The 17,969-nt window shown below is 38.5% G+C and overlaps 1 non-coding gene across 1 annotated transcript; it reads right to left on the bottom strand.

Annotated features, from left to right (window-relative positions):
* Positions 1–6,611: 6,611 nt before the first annotated feature.
* On the bottom strand, positions 6,612–6,716 carry LOC121205335 (small nucleolar RNA R71). Its single transcript, XR_005900416.1, has one exon. It is a non-coding gene; the product is annotated as a small nucleolar RNA R71 (small nucleolar RNA).
* Between the last annotated feature and the right edge of the window lie 11,253 nt (positions 6,717–17,969).

The raw sequence follows: 17,969 nt of genomic DNA, 5'->3' as shown, positions 1-17,969 counted from the left end.
ACCGCTTTGGCTACAGGTTCAGACATTCCATAATGGCCTGAATCTTTCGACTCGACAAATGGTTGATGCAGCTACTGGCAGAACCATCAATAATAAAACAGCTGAAAATGCTTACGAATTTATTGAGGAGATGTCACTAAATAACTATCAGTGGCAAGTCATGAGGACAAAACCAACGAAAACAGCCGATGTTTATAGTATCGATTCAGTCACCATGCTCTCTAATCAGGTAGAACTCTTGAATAAGAAAATTGATGGTTTTCTTAGTTCTTCACAGGTTCACCCAGCAATGTAGTGCGAAGCAAGTAGAGGTGGCTCAAGCAATTCGGAATACCAACCTTATGGCCACAACATGGATAATGGACAGGTAAATTGCATGGGTAAAAATCCTCGATCTCAAAACAACCCATATAGTAACACTTATAATGCAGGTTGGAGGAATCATCCCAATTTCTCGTGGGGCGGTCAAGTAAATTAGAGACCACCTCCAGGCTACCAACAACCACCTTACCAACAAGAGAAGAAACCGAACCTTGAAGAGATGCTATCTAAATTTATCTCGTTGTCAGAAACCCGTTTCCAGAACACCGAGACAACACTTAAAAATCAACAAGCGTCGATCCAAGGGCTCGAAACGCAGATAGGCCAGCTGTCCAAACTAATCTCCGAACGACCACAAGGTAGCTTGATAACCGTAATTTATACATATTTTTACCCCATGTTTAACACATTTAATGGATGATTTTCCATTGGAATTGGTGAATTCGATGCTCTTAATGCTTTAATTTCATGTTTTATACTTAGGAGAGCATATGAGAGCGAAAGAAATGAGAAACAGGCCAAAGTACAAAATCAACACGGCCTGGACCTCCTCGCACGGGCAGACCACACCACCGTGCCATTCTAACAGGATCGAACATGGCTTAATGTAATCGCACATGGGCGTGTCCCTGCCGAGCCCAAGTTGAGTCCAATTCGAACAAGGCCACTTTTGAGGGCTCATAGGCATTCTGAAGCCTATAAATACACCCTAGAGGAGGAAAAAAGGGAGGCGAAGAATAGGAGTAAGGAATTACTTCAAGGAAGCCGATTGGTCCATCTCAGAAGCCGGATTCATCATCAAGACTGAAGATTTCTTATCAATTTCTCTTCAGGAGTTTTGGGTTTTCTTTATGTTTTGTATTCTTTACTCTTCTGAGGTGTTTTCTTATTTAGTTATGAACTAAAACCCCTAAATACCTAATGGGAATGAAACCTAAGACGAATCTTGTTACTATTTTTTGAATCGTATGATAAATATTTAACTTGTTCTTAATTATGTGTTCTTAATTCTTGTTTTGATATCCCAGTATCAAGACATGCTCTTATCCAGAGGAGGAATAGACCCTGTCTAAGAGTACATTTGTCATAATTAAGCGGAGTTGATTGCGTGCCTAGACATAGGGTGACAAGATTTTGCCGGATTAGGGTGAAACCTAATAAGGGGATGTATAGATCGAATTAATGCAACCCTAGAGTGTTAATTAGAGAAAAGTCTTTGTTATTCAATTTAGGGATTAGATGTTATTAGTCTTGAGTAGGGATAATAACATAACTTAGGGATCTCTACGAAACAAGTTGAATGAATAAATCGTCCGATTCAGAGCTAGAATAACAAGTAAAGTCTAGGTGCATTTTGTCTTCATTCAATCGATTTTCCCAAAAGCAATTCCCCAATTCTTTTCTCTATGCGTTCTTAGTTTAGATAATTAGTTAATTAAAACAAAACCCCATTATTCTTAGCCTAGATAATAAAAAGACAGTCATTACTAGTACTTTTAGTTCCTTTGGGTTTGACAATCCGGTTTTGCTAAAACTAAACTACTGTTCTTTAGGTATACTTGCCTACATCGCGATAATAGTTAGTTCAAGGATGAGTAATTATAATTATTTAAAACCTATCACGAAACCTCGTGATCATAGCTTGCCAAGTAATAATGAACCCAACCTAAGGGAACAGCTCAACGCGATTAATGTTCAAGATGAAGAAGAATTCGTTGAGCCTGAGCCAGAACCGAGGCAAGAAATTGTGGTAAGCAGAGATCAAGGTGAGGTGGGTTATGATATAAACAAATTAGTGAATGTCAAATATAAACGTCGTGTGCCAAACCCTAACGCGACAAGGAAAGACCGCTCAGATGAACAATTTGGTAAATTCCTTAAACTCTTAAAAAAATTACACATTAACTTACCGTTTATTGAAGCTCTATCGTAGACGCCAAACGCAATGAAATTTCTAAAGGAGCTTTTAGAAAATAAGCAGAAGTTGGATGAGGCGTCGCATGTGGAGTTAAACGTAGTTTGCTCAATAATTCTGCAAAATAAGCTACCGAACAAATTAAAAGATCCAGAGAGTTTTACAATTCTTTGCTTAATTGGTAGTTTAGATGTTAACAATGCCTTAGCTGATTTAGGGGCTAGTATTAACGTCATGGCCTACAAAATGTTCAAACAATTAGGTCTTGGGAAACCCAAACAGACTAGGATGAGCATTCAATTAGCGGATAAAACTATAAGATTTCCTCGGGTTATTATTGAAGATGTGTTAGTTAAAATCGATAAATTTATATTTCCAGTTGACTTCATTGTTTTAGACATAGAGGAGGATAGCAACACTCCTTTGATTTTAGGAAGGCCCTTTTTGGCAACTGCTAAAACGATAATTGATGTTGGCACAGTAAGCTCACACTCCATGTGGTAGACAAAACAATCACCCTTCAAGCTCGCAATTCTGGCAACACATCGAAAATTGAAGGTGATTGTTTAGACCATTCTACTAAAACTGACAATATAGTACAACCTAATTTGTAGGAAATGAGTTTGAATGAAGCACATGAGTCATTCTCAAGCAGTAGCAGAGGACCTATTCATGAAGATCGAAGGTTACAAGTCAAGGAGCTAGATGAATGGCAGACGCATAAACTGAGAACACACGATAAACCAAAACTACGCCAGAACGAGCTCAATACCTTTCCAAATCAACTTAAGGTTGGAGATAAAGTCTTATTAGATGCTGCAGATCCTCACATTGTCACTACCACACCGAATGAAGAAATCCCTCTTACGGTACTTAGCATTTTCCCATTTGGTACAGTCGAGGTGAGTCATCCCAAGTTTGGCACTTTTAAGGTAAACAACACCCGTCTAAAACCTTATTTTGATAAGATTGATAGCAGGAATGAGGAGTATAAACTCCTCGAACCACCATGACCATTCAATGGAGAGGTAAGTCGAGCTTAGACTATAAATAAGCATTTCTCGGGAGGCAGCCCGAGCACTAACTGTATTAACTTCTTTAAAATTTAGTCTTCAACACCTACCTTACTAACGAAGCTCTTGAATACAGGTTTTCCACAGAGACATGGCCAAGCGCACAGGCGTGCTTAGGGCCGTGTGAAAACAGGGCAAAAATTTACCCAACACGGGATCCGATAAATCGTCACGACCGTGCAACATGGCTATGAGCGAACCTGCCAAACCAACACGGGTGTTTGACATGCCCGTGACTAGAACTCGTGGCCGAACCTGTCAAATCAACACGGGCGTGCGACACGCCTGTGCCAAGCAACCGTGGTTGAACTTGTTAAACTAACATGGGCGTAGGCCTACATACACAGGCGTGGAAGAAGCGAACGAAGCCAGGCATGGTTATGTGACATGGCTAATTGGGGTGTTGACTAATTGTTCAGACCCGCCCAAATTCAAAATTCGCGAGTCACGCGAGCAAAAATTGGGGAACACGGGCGTGCTTCATGGCCGTGTGCCCCAAAATCTATAAATAGGTTGTACTATTCATTATCTTTTTCACCCAAAAACCCTAACTCGAGCCGCTGCAAGTCCACACGCCCTCCCCGCCACGCCCATGCGTCGCTTCCAACTTCATTCCTGACGCTTATTCCTCCAATTTTTAGCCTATCATGTCATTTTCACGTGGTAAAAAGGCCGCTGTCCCTACTTCAAAGAAAAGGAAGGGAGCGTCATCTTCTTCGGGTCCTACCGTGGAAGTTCATCACCCTTTCCTGAGGTTCCCCATCGAGCCCTAAGAAGAACTATTCCAAATACTCCGGGCCCGACCTTTAATTGTGGGCCGCTGCATCGATTGAGCTGCGGTAGAACAAGTTCAGTTGGTTGAAGCGATTCGGGCCTTCCTAACCACCGACCCTTAGGAGCTATTTTTGGGATCATCGAGCCAACATACCTCGAGATCACGATGGAACTATGCTTAACATTCCATCTTTAGACCGTAATGATGAACTACAATGATCCCGGCACGGTCCAATTTCACCTAGGCGGATTAGTCCACCAGCTCAGTGTCCCAGAATTCGGTACTGCACTGGGCATATATACAGAGGAATTTAAGGAGGAGAATGACTTAGATACTCTCAACCGCCACATCCATCGTTCTCCTTCACGGTGCTGGGACGCACTAGTACCAGGTTGTCAACACTCTCGACGCCTACTTTCTATGGTGTATGTTGATAAACCGTAAATTATACATATTTTTACCCCATATTTAATGTATTTTATAGATGATTTCTCATTAGAATTGCTGAATTTGATGCTCCTAATGCTTTAATTTCATGTTTTGTACTCAGGAGAGCACCAAGAGTCTAAAGGAGCCAAAAACGAGCCAAAAAAGGAAAAACGGACCAAATCGAGAAGATCACATGGCCTAAGCCTTGCCACACAAGTAGCTTACACGTCCGTGTCTTTTGAGGGTGTCGACCAAGGCTTTCACGATTCACACGTCCTGGCCATTGACCCCCACGGCCATGTACAAATTAACGGATCGAACACAGCCTGGCAATCACGTCACACGGTCGTGTCACACGGTCGTGTCCCTACTGAGCCCAAGTTAAGTCCAATTCGGAAAAGGGCACTTTTGAGGGTTTCTAGGCATTCCAAAGCCTATAAGTACGCACTAGAGGAGGAGAAAAAGGGAGACGGAGAAGAGGGGTAAGGAATTACCCCAAGGAAGCCGATTGATCCGTCTCAAAAGCCAGATTCATCATAAAGACTGAAGATCTCTCCTCAATTCTCCTTCAAGAGTTTTGGGTTTTCTTTATGTTTTGTATTCCTTATTCTTCTGAGATGTTTTCTTATTTAGTTATTAACTAAATCCCCTAAATACCTAATGGGAATGAAACCTAAGACGAATCTTGTTATTATTTTCTGAATCGTATGATAAATATTTAACTTGTTCTTAATTATGTGTTCTTAATTCTTGCTTTGATATCCCAGGATACTGATTCAAGACACGCTTTTATTCAGAGGAGGAATAGACCCTGTCTAAGAGTACATTTGCCATAATTAAGCGGAGTTGATTGTGCGACTAGAAATAAGGTGACAAGATTTTACCGGATTAGGGTGAAACCTAATAAGGGGATCCATAGATCGAGTTAATGCAACCTTAGAGCGTTAATTAGAGAAAAGTATCGATTATTCAATCTAGGGATTAGACGTTATTAGTCTTGAATAGGGATGATAACAAACTTAGGGATCTCTACTGAACAAGTTGAATGAATAAATCGTCCGATTTGGAGCCAGAATGACAAGTACAGTCTATGTGGATTTTTCCTTAGGTATTGTCTCAAGTCAATCGATTTTCCCAAAAGCAATTCCCCAATTCTTTTCTCTGTGCGTAATTAGTTAATTAAAACAAACCCTTTTATTCTTAGGCTAGATAATAAAAAGATAGTTATTACTAGTACTTTTGGTTCCCTTGGGTACGATATCCGGTCTTGTCATTACTATACTATTGTTTGATAGGTGCGCTTGCCTTTTCGTCGTGATGATAGTTAGTCTAGGTTTGATCTTCAGTATAAATATTTATTGCTTGTTACGAATCACGCGATCAAGTTTTTGGCACAGTTGCCAGAGAACTGAAATATTAGGAACACTAAATTTTTATTACTTTAGCCATTTATTTTTCTTGCAATTTTAGTTTATTTTATTATTTATTACTTACTTTTTCTCTACTCTTGATAGGTTTTTATAGTTTATGACTAGAAGAAACCCATCGGACCATTTCTCTTTGACGAAGAAATCGATCGTACAATTTGAAAAAATCAAAGAGAAATAAGGCGTAGGTTATGCTACACGAAAAACGAGCGAGAAGACGATACTCAAACCCTAACCAAAGAGATGGCCGAAAATCCAAGCGATCAGCTGCCTCCTGCAATCGCAGCTAATCAAAATCCTACTCCACGTACTATGTATGATTATGCTAAACCTTCTTTAAGAGGAACTGAGTCTAGTATAGTTAGACCTGCTATTGCTGCAAATAATTTCAAACTAAAACCTAAGACAATTCAGATGATACAGTAGTTTGTTCAGTTTGATGGTTTGCAGGTTGAGGATCCCAACACGCACTTGGCGAATTTTCTTGAATTTTGCGATACATTCAAAATCAATGGTGTTTCTGATGATGCCATTCGTCTTCGATTATTTCCCTTTTCACTGAGAAACAAGCTAAACAGTGGTTGAACTCGTTACCACGAGGGTCTATCACTACTTGGGAACAAATGACCATAAATTTTTACTAAAATATTTTCCATCAGCTAAAACGGCTAAATTGCATAATGATATCTCTTCTTTTGTGCAATGGATTTAGAAACACTTTACGATGCATAGGAGAGATACAAGGACTTACTAAGAAGGTGCCCTCACCATGGGTTACCGCTTTGGTTATAAGTTCAAATGTTCTATAATGGTGTGAATCCCTCGACAAGAAAAATGATTAACGCAGCTGCTGGCAGAACCATTAACAATCAAACACCGGAAGATGCCTATGAATTAATAGAGGAGATGTCACTGAACAACTATCAGTGGCAAGTTATGAGGACAAAGCCAACGAAAATAGCCTATGTCTATAACATCGATTCAGTCGCCATGCTCTCTAATCAAGTAGAACTTCTCAATAAAAAGATTGATAGTTTCTTGGTTCTACGCAGGTACATCCAGTAATGAGGTGTGACTCAAGCGGAGGAGGTGTGCATACAGAATATCAATCCTTCAATCCCACAACCAAAGAGGAACAAGTCAACTATTGGGTAATAATAACTTTAGATCTCAAAATAACCCATACAGTAATACTTATAATGCAGGTTGGAGGAACCACCCCAATTTTTCCTAGGGAGGTCAAGGAAATCCAAAGCCACAAAATCCTCACGGTTTTCATTATCCACCTTATCAACAGGAGAAAAAACTAAACCTTGAAGAGATGCTTTCTAAATTCATCTCGGTGTCAGAAACCCGTTTCCAAAATACCGAGACAACACTTAAGAATCAACAAGCATCGATCCAAGGACTCAACACTTAGATAGGCCAGCTGTCCAAACTAATCTACGAACAACCACAAGGTAGCCTACCAAGTAATACTGAACCTAATCCGAGGGAACACCTCAATGCAATTAGCACTCAAAATAAGGAAGGATTCATTGCACCTGAACCAGAATTACAACAAGACAAAATGATGACCAAAGGACGAGAAGAGGTAAACAATAATAATCCCAAACAGGGAAGTACGAATCATGAACCTCGTGTGCCATATCCTAAAGCGATGAAGAAAGATAGAACAGAAGAACAATTTGGTAAGTTTGTCAAACTCTTAAAGAAATTAAATATTAACTTACCCTTTATTGAAGTTCTTTCGCAGATGCCCAACTCAGCAAAATTCTTAAAGGAACTTTTAAGCAATAAAAAGGAAATTAGATGCTACATCGCATGTGGAACTCAATGCAGTCTCCTCAGCTATTCTAAAGAATGAGCTACCTAACAAATTGAAAGATTCAGGGAGTTTTACAATTCCTTGTTCAATTGGTAGTCTATCTATGAATAATGCTTTAGCTGATCTAGGGGCAAGTATAAATGTTATGCCGTATAAAATGTTTAAACGACTAGGTCTCAATAAACCCAAATAAACTAGGATGAGCATACAATTGGCTAACAAAATAGTTAGATTTCCTAAAGGTATTATTGAAGAAGTTCTCGTTAAGATTGATAAATTTATTTACTTAGTAGACTTCATTGTCTTAGATATGGATGAGGATGACGAGGTACCTTTAATTTTAGGACGACCATTTTTAGAAACTACCAGAACCATTATTAATGTAGGCACAGGAGAGCTAACACTTCGTGCAGGTGACGATGCAGTAACACTCCAAGCACGCGACTCAGTCAAAACCTCTAAGAATCAAGATAATGCTATAAAAACTGTCGATGACAAAACTAATATTCAATCGCCCTTGCAGGAACTTCCTCGAACCAAGACAATAGAGACAGTGCATTACTATCATGAAGAGAACAAAGACGTCCATGAAGAATGAAGACTATGGATAGAGGAGCTAGACGAATGGCGAGAACACAAATCAAGAACACATGATAAACCGAAACTACGCAAACACAAGCCCGATACCTCTCCTAATCAACTTCAGGTCAGCGATACAGTCTTACTAGATGGCGTTGATCCTCACATTGTCACTACCACACTTAATGAGGAAATCCCTCTTACGGTACTCAGTATTTTTCCATTCGGTACAGTAGAGGTGAGTCACCCCAAGTTCGGCCCTTTTAAGGTAAACAACACCCGTTTAAAACCTTATTGAGGAGTATGAACTCCTCAAACCACCATGATAAATCAACGGAGAGGTAAGTCGAGATTAAACTATAAATTAGCGCTTCTCGGGAGGCAACCCGAGCACTACCATATTTTGATTTCTTTATTTTTATTTTCTAACACTTTGGATCCTTAACTTAATCTTTGAATTGTAAAGTTTTTCAGCACACACGGCCGGGCACATGGGCGTACCTAAAGCCGTGGCCAAACAGGGGAAGAGACACGACCGTACGATACGCCCGTGTTGAAACAGGACATGATTTCCCCGAAACACGGGGTGCGATAAATCCCCACGACTGTGCGACATGGCCGTGGGTAAACTTGATAGGAACACACGGGTGTGGGAATGAAAATCCACGGGCGTGCCAAGGACAAGGCTCAATTCTGTTTCTTCGACATGGGCATGCGGCACGCCCGTTCCATTCAGCCGTGTACAATAATACACGAGCGTGCTACCATAACACACAGGCGTGGGAGAAGCAAACAAAGCTAGGCATGATCGTGCGACATGACCGTGTGCCACACACGCCCAAGACACACGGGCGTGGGACAGTAGCCAGACATGACCTAAATTGAAAAATTTGAAAAACACGGGCTCACACTCAAAGTACACGGGCGTGGCCCTAGGCTGTGTGACCCTCCCCTATATAAACAAACCACTGTTCATCATCTTCCCCCTTTCAAAACCCTAGCCGAAAACTCCTCCTCTCTACTCCCTGATCCCTACTCTTAGCCACCACCACCTTCTCGTCCAGTTATGTGGCAGCTTCATATGCTAACATCTCTGAGCACCTCACCCGATTCGAGCTTCAGTGTTTTCAACAATTTGATAACATTGATGCTACTCTACAGCAGAGTTGTCAGCACCTTCCCATCTCATCGCCAATCCCGCCTCGCGAACCATCCAGCGATGAAGATGTTTAGAAATATTTATTTTTTACTTTCTGTTTTTACTTATTATTGAAACTATTTCTATTATTTTTATTATATTTTAAAATTTTATTTTTATTCTTTATTTCTGTTATTTCTTTTCGAATCTTTATACTTTCTAATATCTCCTAAAAAGTTTCTGATTTTGTCACAGTTATATAGAACTCCTAAGCTCATCATCACATAGGAACTACAACTCCACTAGGGAAGGTTCTCCACGACTGCCATGTTCTGCTCGACCACGACCGTAGCTACCACTAGATATAATATTCTTTTGGCATAGGATTTATGGCCTAATGAACCTCTACGACTACCGGAGTATCCTCATCCACTCTCAAACCGATCACTCTCCAAAACTCTAAGTTCGAGGAATTCATCATACAGGAAGTTTCACTTCTCTCCCTATCTTATTTTTATTCTCTAACATCTTTGTACATTGAGGGCAATGTACATCTTAAGTGTGAGGGGGTATTTATTTCACTATCAGAAAAAATCCCTGAATAATCACCTTGTTCTCATGAAAAACTCTCATATCATATTTAGGATAACTTTTAATTGATTTATGATTTTGATTGATATATCTTGAATTAAAACATAGGAATTTATGCATTGGTTATTTAAACTTTAAGACATTAGAGAATCAAGCATGATAAGTTGATTATTAAGAAATTAAAATCATAGGTTGTTTCCCCAAGTCTAGGTATTACTTTGAATTAGAATTCACAAGTCTAAACATCAAAAAGCCATAATTTTTGTGAGATTTTTGAGCCTTTTGAGCATCTATTCATCCTTTCAAGCTCACTTTTATTATTGCTTTGAGTGCGTCAATATTGAACTGTTATTCTAGAACTTGCTTGATTTTGCATGTCAAGACCACACCATTTGATTTGATATATCAAAATGATTAAGGCGCTTAGGATTAACCCACTCATGCCATGAAAAGCCTACCTCCACGATTAACCCCTAGTAAACCCCCTTGAGCCTAACAAGCCATTCCTTGTATTACCCTTGATATTAACCATTAACCCATTATTGTTGAAATCCCCTAAATTAATTTGATCCCTATTTTTGTCGAGATCTGAGTTGGAAAAGTTGCTTAGCTATGTTTTTCTTCTTTATTTAACTTGTTCTTAAAATAAACTATGTATACATATTAGTGATTCCATATTCTGAGAAGAAGCTCTGTTGTATGCAAGTGAAGGTTGACTCCTTTTCTAGTTAGGCAATTTTTCAATTCAATCTCAATTGTAACCCTTTCTTTCAGCTTGTGACCACACCCCCTAACAAACCTCATTACAACCCTCTAAAGACCTTTTGATTGATGTATCATCTTAAATTATAGTGGTGGAGATTTGATTTTAATGCAAGCCTATGGTAGTGACTTTTTATTATTGATTATTGAGTGCTTCATTTATTGTTCTTAAACACCTCGAGTGATTTGAGTGAATCTTTAGTGAGGATGTGAAACTCTGTGATATTCTGAATCAAAGGTAATTACTTAGATAAGGGGAGACACCCATGTTTGCATGAATAAAATACTCAACTTGGAATGTTTGAAACTTTTATGTTCTTTTAGTTAAATTCTCAATGTATGATTACCTATGGACTAATTTGAGATATTATTGATAGAAATTATAATTTGAGAATGATTTATTCTGACTATGAGTTGAGAATTTTGCTTGAGGACAAGCAAATGCTTAAGTATGGGGGTATTTGATTAACCGTAAATTATACATATTTTTACCCCATATTTAATGCTTTTTATAGATGATTTCTCATTAAAATTGGTGAATTCAATGCTCCTAATGCTTTAATTTCTTGTTTTGCACTCAGGAGAGAACCAAGAGTCAAAAGGAGACAAAAACGAGCCAAAAAGGGACAAAACAGACCAAATCGAGAAGATCACACGGCCTAAGCCTTGCCACACGGGCAGCTCACACGTCCGTGTCTTTTGAGGGTGTCGACCAAGGCTTTCACGATTCACACGGCCTGGCCATTGACCCATGCAGCCGTGTGCAATTTAACGGATCGAACACAGCCTGACAATCACGTCACACGGCCATGTCACACGGGCGTGTCCTTGATGAGCCCAAGTTAAGTCCAATTCAAAAAAGGCCACTTTGGAGGGTTTCTAGGCATTCCGAAGCCTATAAATACACACTAGAGCAGGAGAAAAATGGAGACGGAGAAGAGGGGTAAGGAATTACCCCAAAGAAGCCGATTGATCCATCTCAGAAGTCGGATTTATCATCAAGACTGAAGATCTCTCCTCAATTCTCCTTCAGGAGTTTTGGGTTTTCTTTATGTTTTGTATTCTTTATTCTTCTGAGATGTTTTCTTATTTAGTTATGAACTAAATTCCCTAAGTGCCTAAGGAGAATGAAACCTAAGACGAATCTTGTTATTATTTTCTGAATCGTATGATAAATATTGAACTTGTTCTTAATTATGTGTTCTTAAGTCCTACTTTGATATCCTAGGATATTGATTCAAGACACGCTCTTATTCAGAGGAGGAATAGACCCTGTCTAAGAGTACATTTTCCATAATTAAGCAGAGTTGATTGCGCGCCTAGAAATAGGGTGACAAGATTTTACCGGATTAGGGTGAAACCTAATAAGGGGATCCATAGATTGAGTTAATGCAACCCTAGAGCGTTAATTAAAGAAAAGTCTCGGTTATTCAATCTAGGGACTAGACATTATTAGTCTTGAATAGGGATAATAACATAACTTAGGGATCTCTACGGAACAAGTTGAATGAATAAATCATCCGATTTGGAGCCAGAATAACAACTACAGTCTATATGGATTTTTCCTTAGGTATTGTCTCAAGTCAATCAATTTTCCCGAAAGCAATTCCCCAGTTCTTTGCTCTGTGTGTTGTTAGATTAAATAATTAGTTAATTAAAACAAACACTTTTATTCTTAGGCTAGATAATAAAAAGACAGTTATTACTAGTACTTTTGGTTCCCTTGGGTACGATATCTCGGTCTTGCCATTACTATACTATTGTTTGATAGGTGCGCTTGCCTTTTCGTCATGATAATAGTTAGTCTAGGTTTGATCTTCGTTATAAATATTGATTACTTGTTACGAATCACGTGATCATATGTCGCACGGGCACGTCATCGACCTTGCCTATTTCATTGCCCTCGCCATTCAGCACCAGACTGAGCGGCATAGAAAGGGAGTCATCTCCATTGGCCCTTATATTACCCGGTTGGCTCGACACTTCGGGCTCCTCAGCACCGCGGCCTAAGAATCATCCTTCACCCTCATTGGCCAGATGTCTCCACAAGGCATCTCGAGCATTCTTAGCATGAGGATGATCGAAAAGCGCCGAGGAACCTACCCTCCTCAATATCATCTCGCCCAATCTACCCAGGAGGAGGCCTCCGAGGACATTCCTGATGTTGTCCCTCCACAGCACAAGGACCCACCGTCTCAGCCACCACCACTCTCTCGTCCAGATCATGCGACGGCTTCATATGCTGACATTTATGAGCGTCTCACTCTATTCGAGCAACAGTATTTTCAATGATTTGACAACATTGATGCTACTCTACAGCAGATTTGTCAGCACCTCCACATCTCATCGCCAGTCCCACCTCGCGAATCATCTAGCGATGAAGATGTTTAAAAACTATTATTTACTATTTTATTTTTTATTTTTTATTTAATTTTAAGACTAATTTTTATTTTCCTTTCATCTTACTTTTATTCGGATTTATAATTATTATTTAACAATTTTGAATTCCAGCTATTTCTTACCAAGTAATCATTCTTCCTTATATACTTTCTAAAAGAGTTCCTGATGCTATCACAATTATAAAAAGCTCCAAAGCTCACTATTACTCAGGGACTCGAAACTCTACTGGGAACGGTTCTCCACAACTGCCATCTCCTGCTCGCCCACGACCATATCTACCACTAGATATAATATTCTTTTAGCGCAGGACTTATGGACTAATGAACCTCTACCACCGCTGGAGTATCTTCCTCCACCCTCACGCCGATTATTCTCCGAAACTCCAGTTCAAGGAAACTCATTCATCACTCAGGAAGTTTCACTTCTCTCCCTATCTTATTTTTATATTCTTATATCTATCTTTGTACATTGAGGGCAATGTACATCTTAAGTGTGGGGGTATTCATTTCACTATCAAAAAAATCCCTGAATGACTGCCTTGTTCTCTTGAAAAGCTCTCATATCATATTTAGGATAAATTTTGATTGATTTATGATTTTGATTGATACATCCTGAATTAAAACATAGGCATTTATGCATTAATTGTTTAAACTTTAAGACATTAGGGAATCAAGCATGATAAGTTGACTTTTAAGAATTTAAAATTTTAGGTTGTTTTCCCCAAAGTTTAGGTATTACTTTGAGTTGGAATTCACAAGTTTTAAACATCAAAAAGCCATAATTTTTGTGAGATTTTTGAGCCTTTTGAGCATCTATTAATTCTTTCATGCTCACTTTTATTATTGCTTTGAGTGCACTAGTATTGAACTGTTATTCTAGAACTTGCTTGATTATGCATGTCAAGACCACACCATTTGATTTGATATGTCAAAATGATTAAGGCACTTAGGATTAACCCACTCATGCCATGAAAAGCCTACCTCCACGATTAACCCTTAGTGAACCCATTGAGCCTAACAAGCCATTTCTTGTATTACCCTTAATATTAACCCTTAACCCATTATTGTTGAAATCCCCTAAATTAATTTGATCCCTATTTTTGTCGAGATTTGAATTGAAATAGTTGCTCAGCTATGTCTTGTTCTTAATAGTTAGTTTATGTTATTTAACTTGTTCTTAAAAAAAACTGTGTATATACATTAGTAGTAATCTTTTGTTTTTGAGCTTAAGTATTTAAATTCCATATTCTAAGAAGAAGCTCTGTTGTAAGTGATGATTAAATTGTTTTCTAGTTAAGTGATTTTTCAGTTCAATTTCGATTCTAACCGTTTCTTTCATCTTGTGACCACACCCCCTAGCCAAGCCTCATTACAACCATCTAAATACTTTTTGATTGATGTATCATAGCAATTTATAGTGGTGGAGATGTGATTTCCATGCAAGCCTATGTAATGACTTTTCATTATTGACTATTGAGTGCTTCATTTATTGTCTTTAAACACCTTGAGTGATTTGAGTGAATCTTTAGTGAGGATGTGAAACTCTGTGACATTTTGAATCAAAGGTAATTATTTAGACGAGGGGAGACACCTATATTTTCATGATAAAGTGCTCAACTTGGAATGATTGAAACTTTGATGTTTTTTCAGTTGAATTTTCAATGTATGATTAACTATGGATTATTTTGAGATATTATCAATAGGAATTATAGGTTGAGAAGGATTTATTTTGATTATGAGTTTAGAATTTTGTTTGAGGATAAGCAAATGCTTAAGTGTGGGGTTATTTGATAAACTGTAATTTATACATATTTTTACCCAATGCTTAACACATTTTATGGATGATTTTTCCTTAGAATTGGTGAATTGGATGTTCCTAATGCCTTAATTTCATGTTTTATACTTAGGAGAGTATAGGAGAGAGAAAGAAACGAGAAACAGGCCAAAATGGAGAAAATGGGCCAAAGTACTAATTCAACACAGCCTGGACCTCTTCACACGGGCATACCACACGGCCATGTCAATTTGGCAGAATCGAAGCATGACTCACATGGGTGGACCACATGGCTGTGCCTATTTAACAGGCTCGAGCACGGTCTGAAGTAATCGCACACGGGAGTGTCACACAGGCGTGTCCCTGCCGAGCCCAAGTTGAGTCCAATTCGGAAAAGGCTAATTTCGAGTGTTCTTAGGCATTCCAAAGCCTATAAATACAGCCTAGAGGAGGAAGAAAATAGGGGCACAGAGAAGGAGGAAGGAATTACTCGAAGAAAGCTGATTGTTCCATCTCAGAAGTCGGATTCATCATTAAGACTGAAGATCTCCCCTCAATTTCCCTTCAGGAGTTTTGGGTTTTCTTTATGTTTTGTATTCTTTATTCTTCTAAGATGTTTTCCTATTTGGTTCAAATCCCCTAAATACCTAAGGGGAATGAAACCTAAGATGAATCTTGTTATTATTTTCTGAATTGTATGATAAATATTTAACTTGTTCTTAATTATGTGTTCTTAATTCTTGTTTTGATATCCCAGGATACTGATTCAAGATAAGCTCTTATTCAGAGGAGGAATAGAACCTGTCTAAGAGTAAATTTGTCATAATTATTCGGAGTTGATTGCGCGCCTAGAGATAGGGTGACAAGATTTTACCGGATTAGGGTGAAACCTAATAAGAGGATCCATAGATCGAGTTAATGCAAACCCTAGGGTGTTAATTAGAGAAAAGTCTCAATTATTCAATCTAGGGATTAGACATTATTAGTCTTGAATAGGGATAATAACATAACTGAGGGATCTCTACGGAGCAAGTTAAATGAATAAATTGTCCCATTCGGAACCAGAATAACAAGTAAAGTCTAGGTGGATTTTTCCTTAGGTATTATCTTAATTCAATCGTTTTCCAAAAGTAATCTCTCAATTCTACTTTCTGTGAATTCTTAGTTTAGATAATTAGTTAGTTAAAAGAAAGCCCTCTTATTTTTAGGCTAGATAATAAAAAGACAGTCATTACTAGTACTTTTAGTTCCCTTGGGTTCGACAATCCGGTCTTGCTAAAACTATACTACTGTTCGATAGGTACACTTGCCTACATCGTGATAATAGTTAGTTTCAAGAACGATTCATTATAAATATTTAAAACCTGTCACACGAAAATCATGATCAAATACTATGGTGGCTAGGCTAATGCCAAGGAATGTAAATGGTGTTTATAAGTTAAAAGAGTAAGCACTATGAATGAATAAGTGGTAATCTTGAGATTTAATGCAAATTGTAATAATAGTATTCTTATGGATGGATAAAGTAAATGAATGTTAATAGTTGTTTATTATTTGCATATGAACTTATTAAGCTTTATTGCTTACTCCCCTTCCTTTCCTATCTCTTAGAGGTTAATTTAGCTAGCTCGGGTTGGAGTTCACCCGAGATGCTATCACACTATCAAGTTATCATTTGGGTATAAGTGAATGCAAGTATTTTAAGTTTATGGCATGTAGATGGAGTTAGTCTATTGATTAATTATGTCATTGTTAATGTGGACAAATGTGTTAGCTTATAATGGTTATGGTCCAATTTGTGTATAGCCATGAATGATGGCTTATATTGATCATATGATTATACATGTACCTATGTCTTTGAGATGTGGTTTGTGATTGTGTGTATGTGATGGGTTATGTTATTAGTTATGAATGCTTGTTGATATTGTATTGGTATGTGTTGGTCATAATTGTGGATGTTTTGGTTGCCTAAGTATGTTATGTTTTGTGCCTTTGAATTGATGTGAGTGTATATTTGAATAAGGGTGGCAAATGGCTTGGTAAATAGCCTTTAATTTGTCCACATGAGTAGACACATAGACGTGTGTCTAGGCTGTATGTGACACATGGTCTGCCCCGAAGGGTGAGTGATCCGGTCGTGTGCCCCCTACATCTTAACTTTTGGCAAAATAGAATGTCCAGTAGCCACCACACGGGCAGAGACACGGGCGTGTGTCACAGCCGTGTGGAGGAGGCGACCTAAGCACACGGGTGTGTGACTTGGCCGTGTGACTTTAATTTAATGATGACATCATAAATAGAATGCATTTTAAGATGGACATGGCTCGAAGCACGGGCGTGTGATATGCCACACGGGCATGGCCCTTAAACCACATGGGTGTGTGGTCTTGTATCACGATGAAAAGCTTTTAAGTTTCCCAAAAGTTTCTAAAGTTCTCGGTTTAGTCCCAAACCACTCCCAATGTATGTTTTGGGCCTCTTAGGCCCATATAAAGGACAATTTTCATATGTATGAATGAATTTAATTTGAATGAAATTTTATGGTCCGATGTTGTATGTTTGCTTGAGTTTAAGTCCAGTAACACCTCGTACCCTATTCCGGCATTGAATATGGATAAGGGGTGTTACAGTTTTCCTCCGATTTGTTTGCCTAACCAAGACTTCACCCAAGGGCATACCCATAAACTTTGACCTCTTGGTTCAATCCAGTACCTTACTTACTCAAAACCTATTCCATAATTCTTACTCCTGAATAACACTCGAGCACTAGGGTTTTGCCAGGTGGGATGTTACAAGTTATCACTATAGTTTAGGATTATTTGCAATTTTAGTCCTTATACCTTGGTTGTAAGACATTTCTAGTTTTAGTTTAATGTATTTCAATTTCTTTTACATTAATTCAACTAAAGTTTGTTCCTTTTATGTTTATTGTTTTAGATTTTTTGGTTGAATGCTTTT

Source organism: Gossypium hirsutum, chromosome A08 (genome assembly GCF_007990345.1).
Source record: "Gossypium hirsutum isolate 1008001.06 chromosome A08, Gossypium_hirsutum_v2.1, whole genome shotgun sequence".
In the NCBI taxonomy this organism is placed as follows: domain Eukaryota; kingdom Viridiplantae; phylum Streptophyta; class Magnoliopsida; order Malvales; family Malvaceae; genus Gossypium; species Gossypium hirsutum.
Note: the sequence above shows the minus strand (reverse complement) of the source record. Positions and strands in the feature narration are given on the sequence as shown.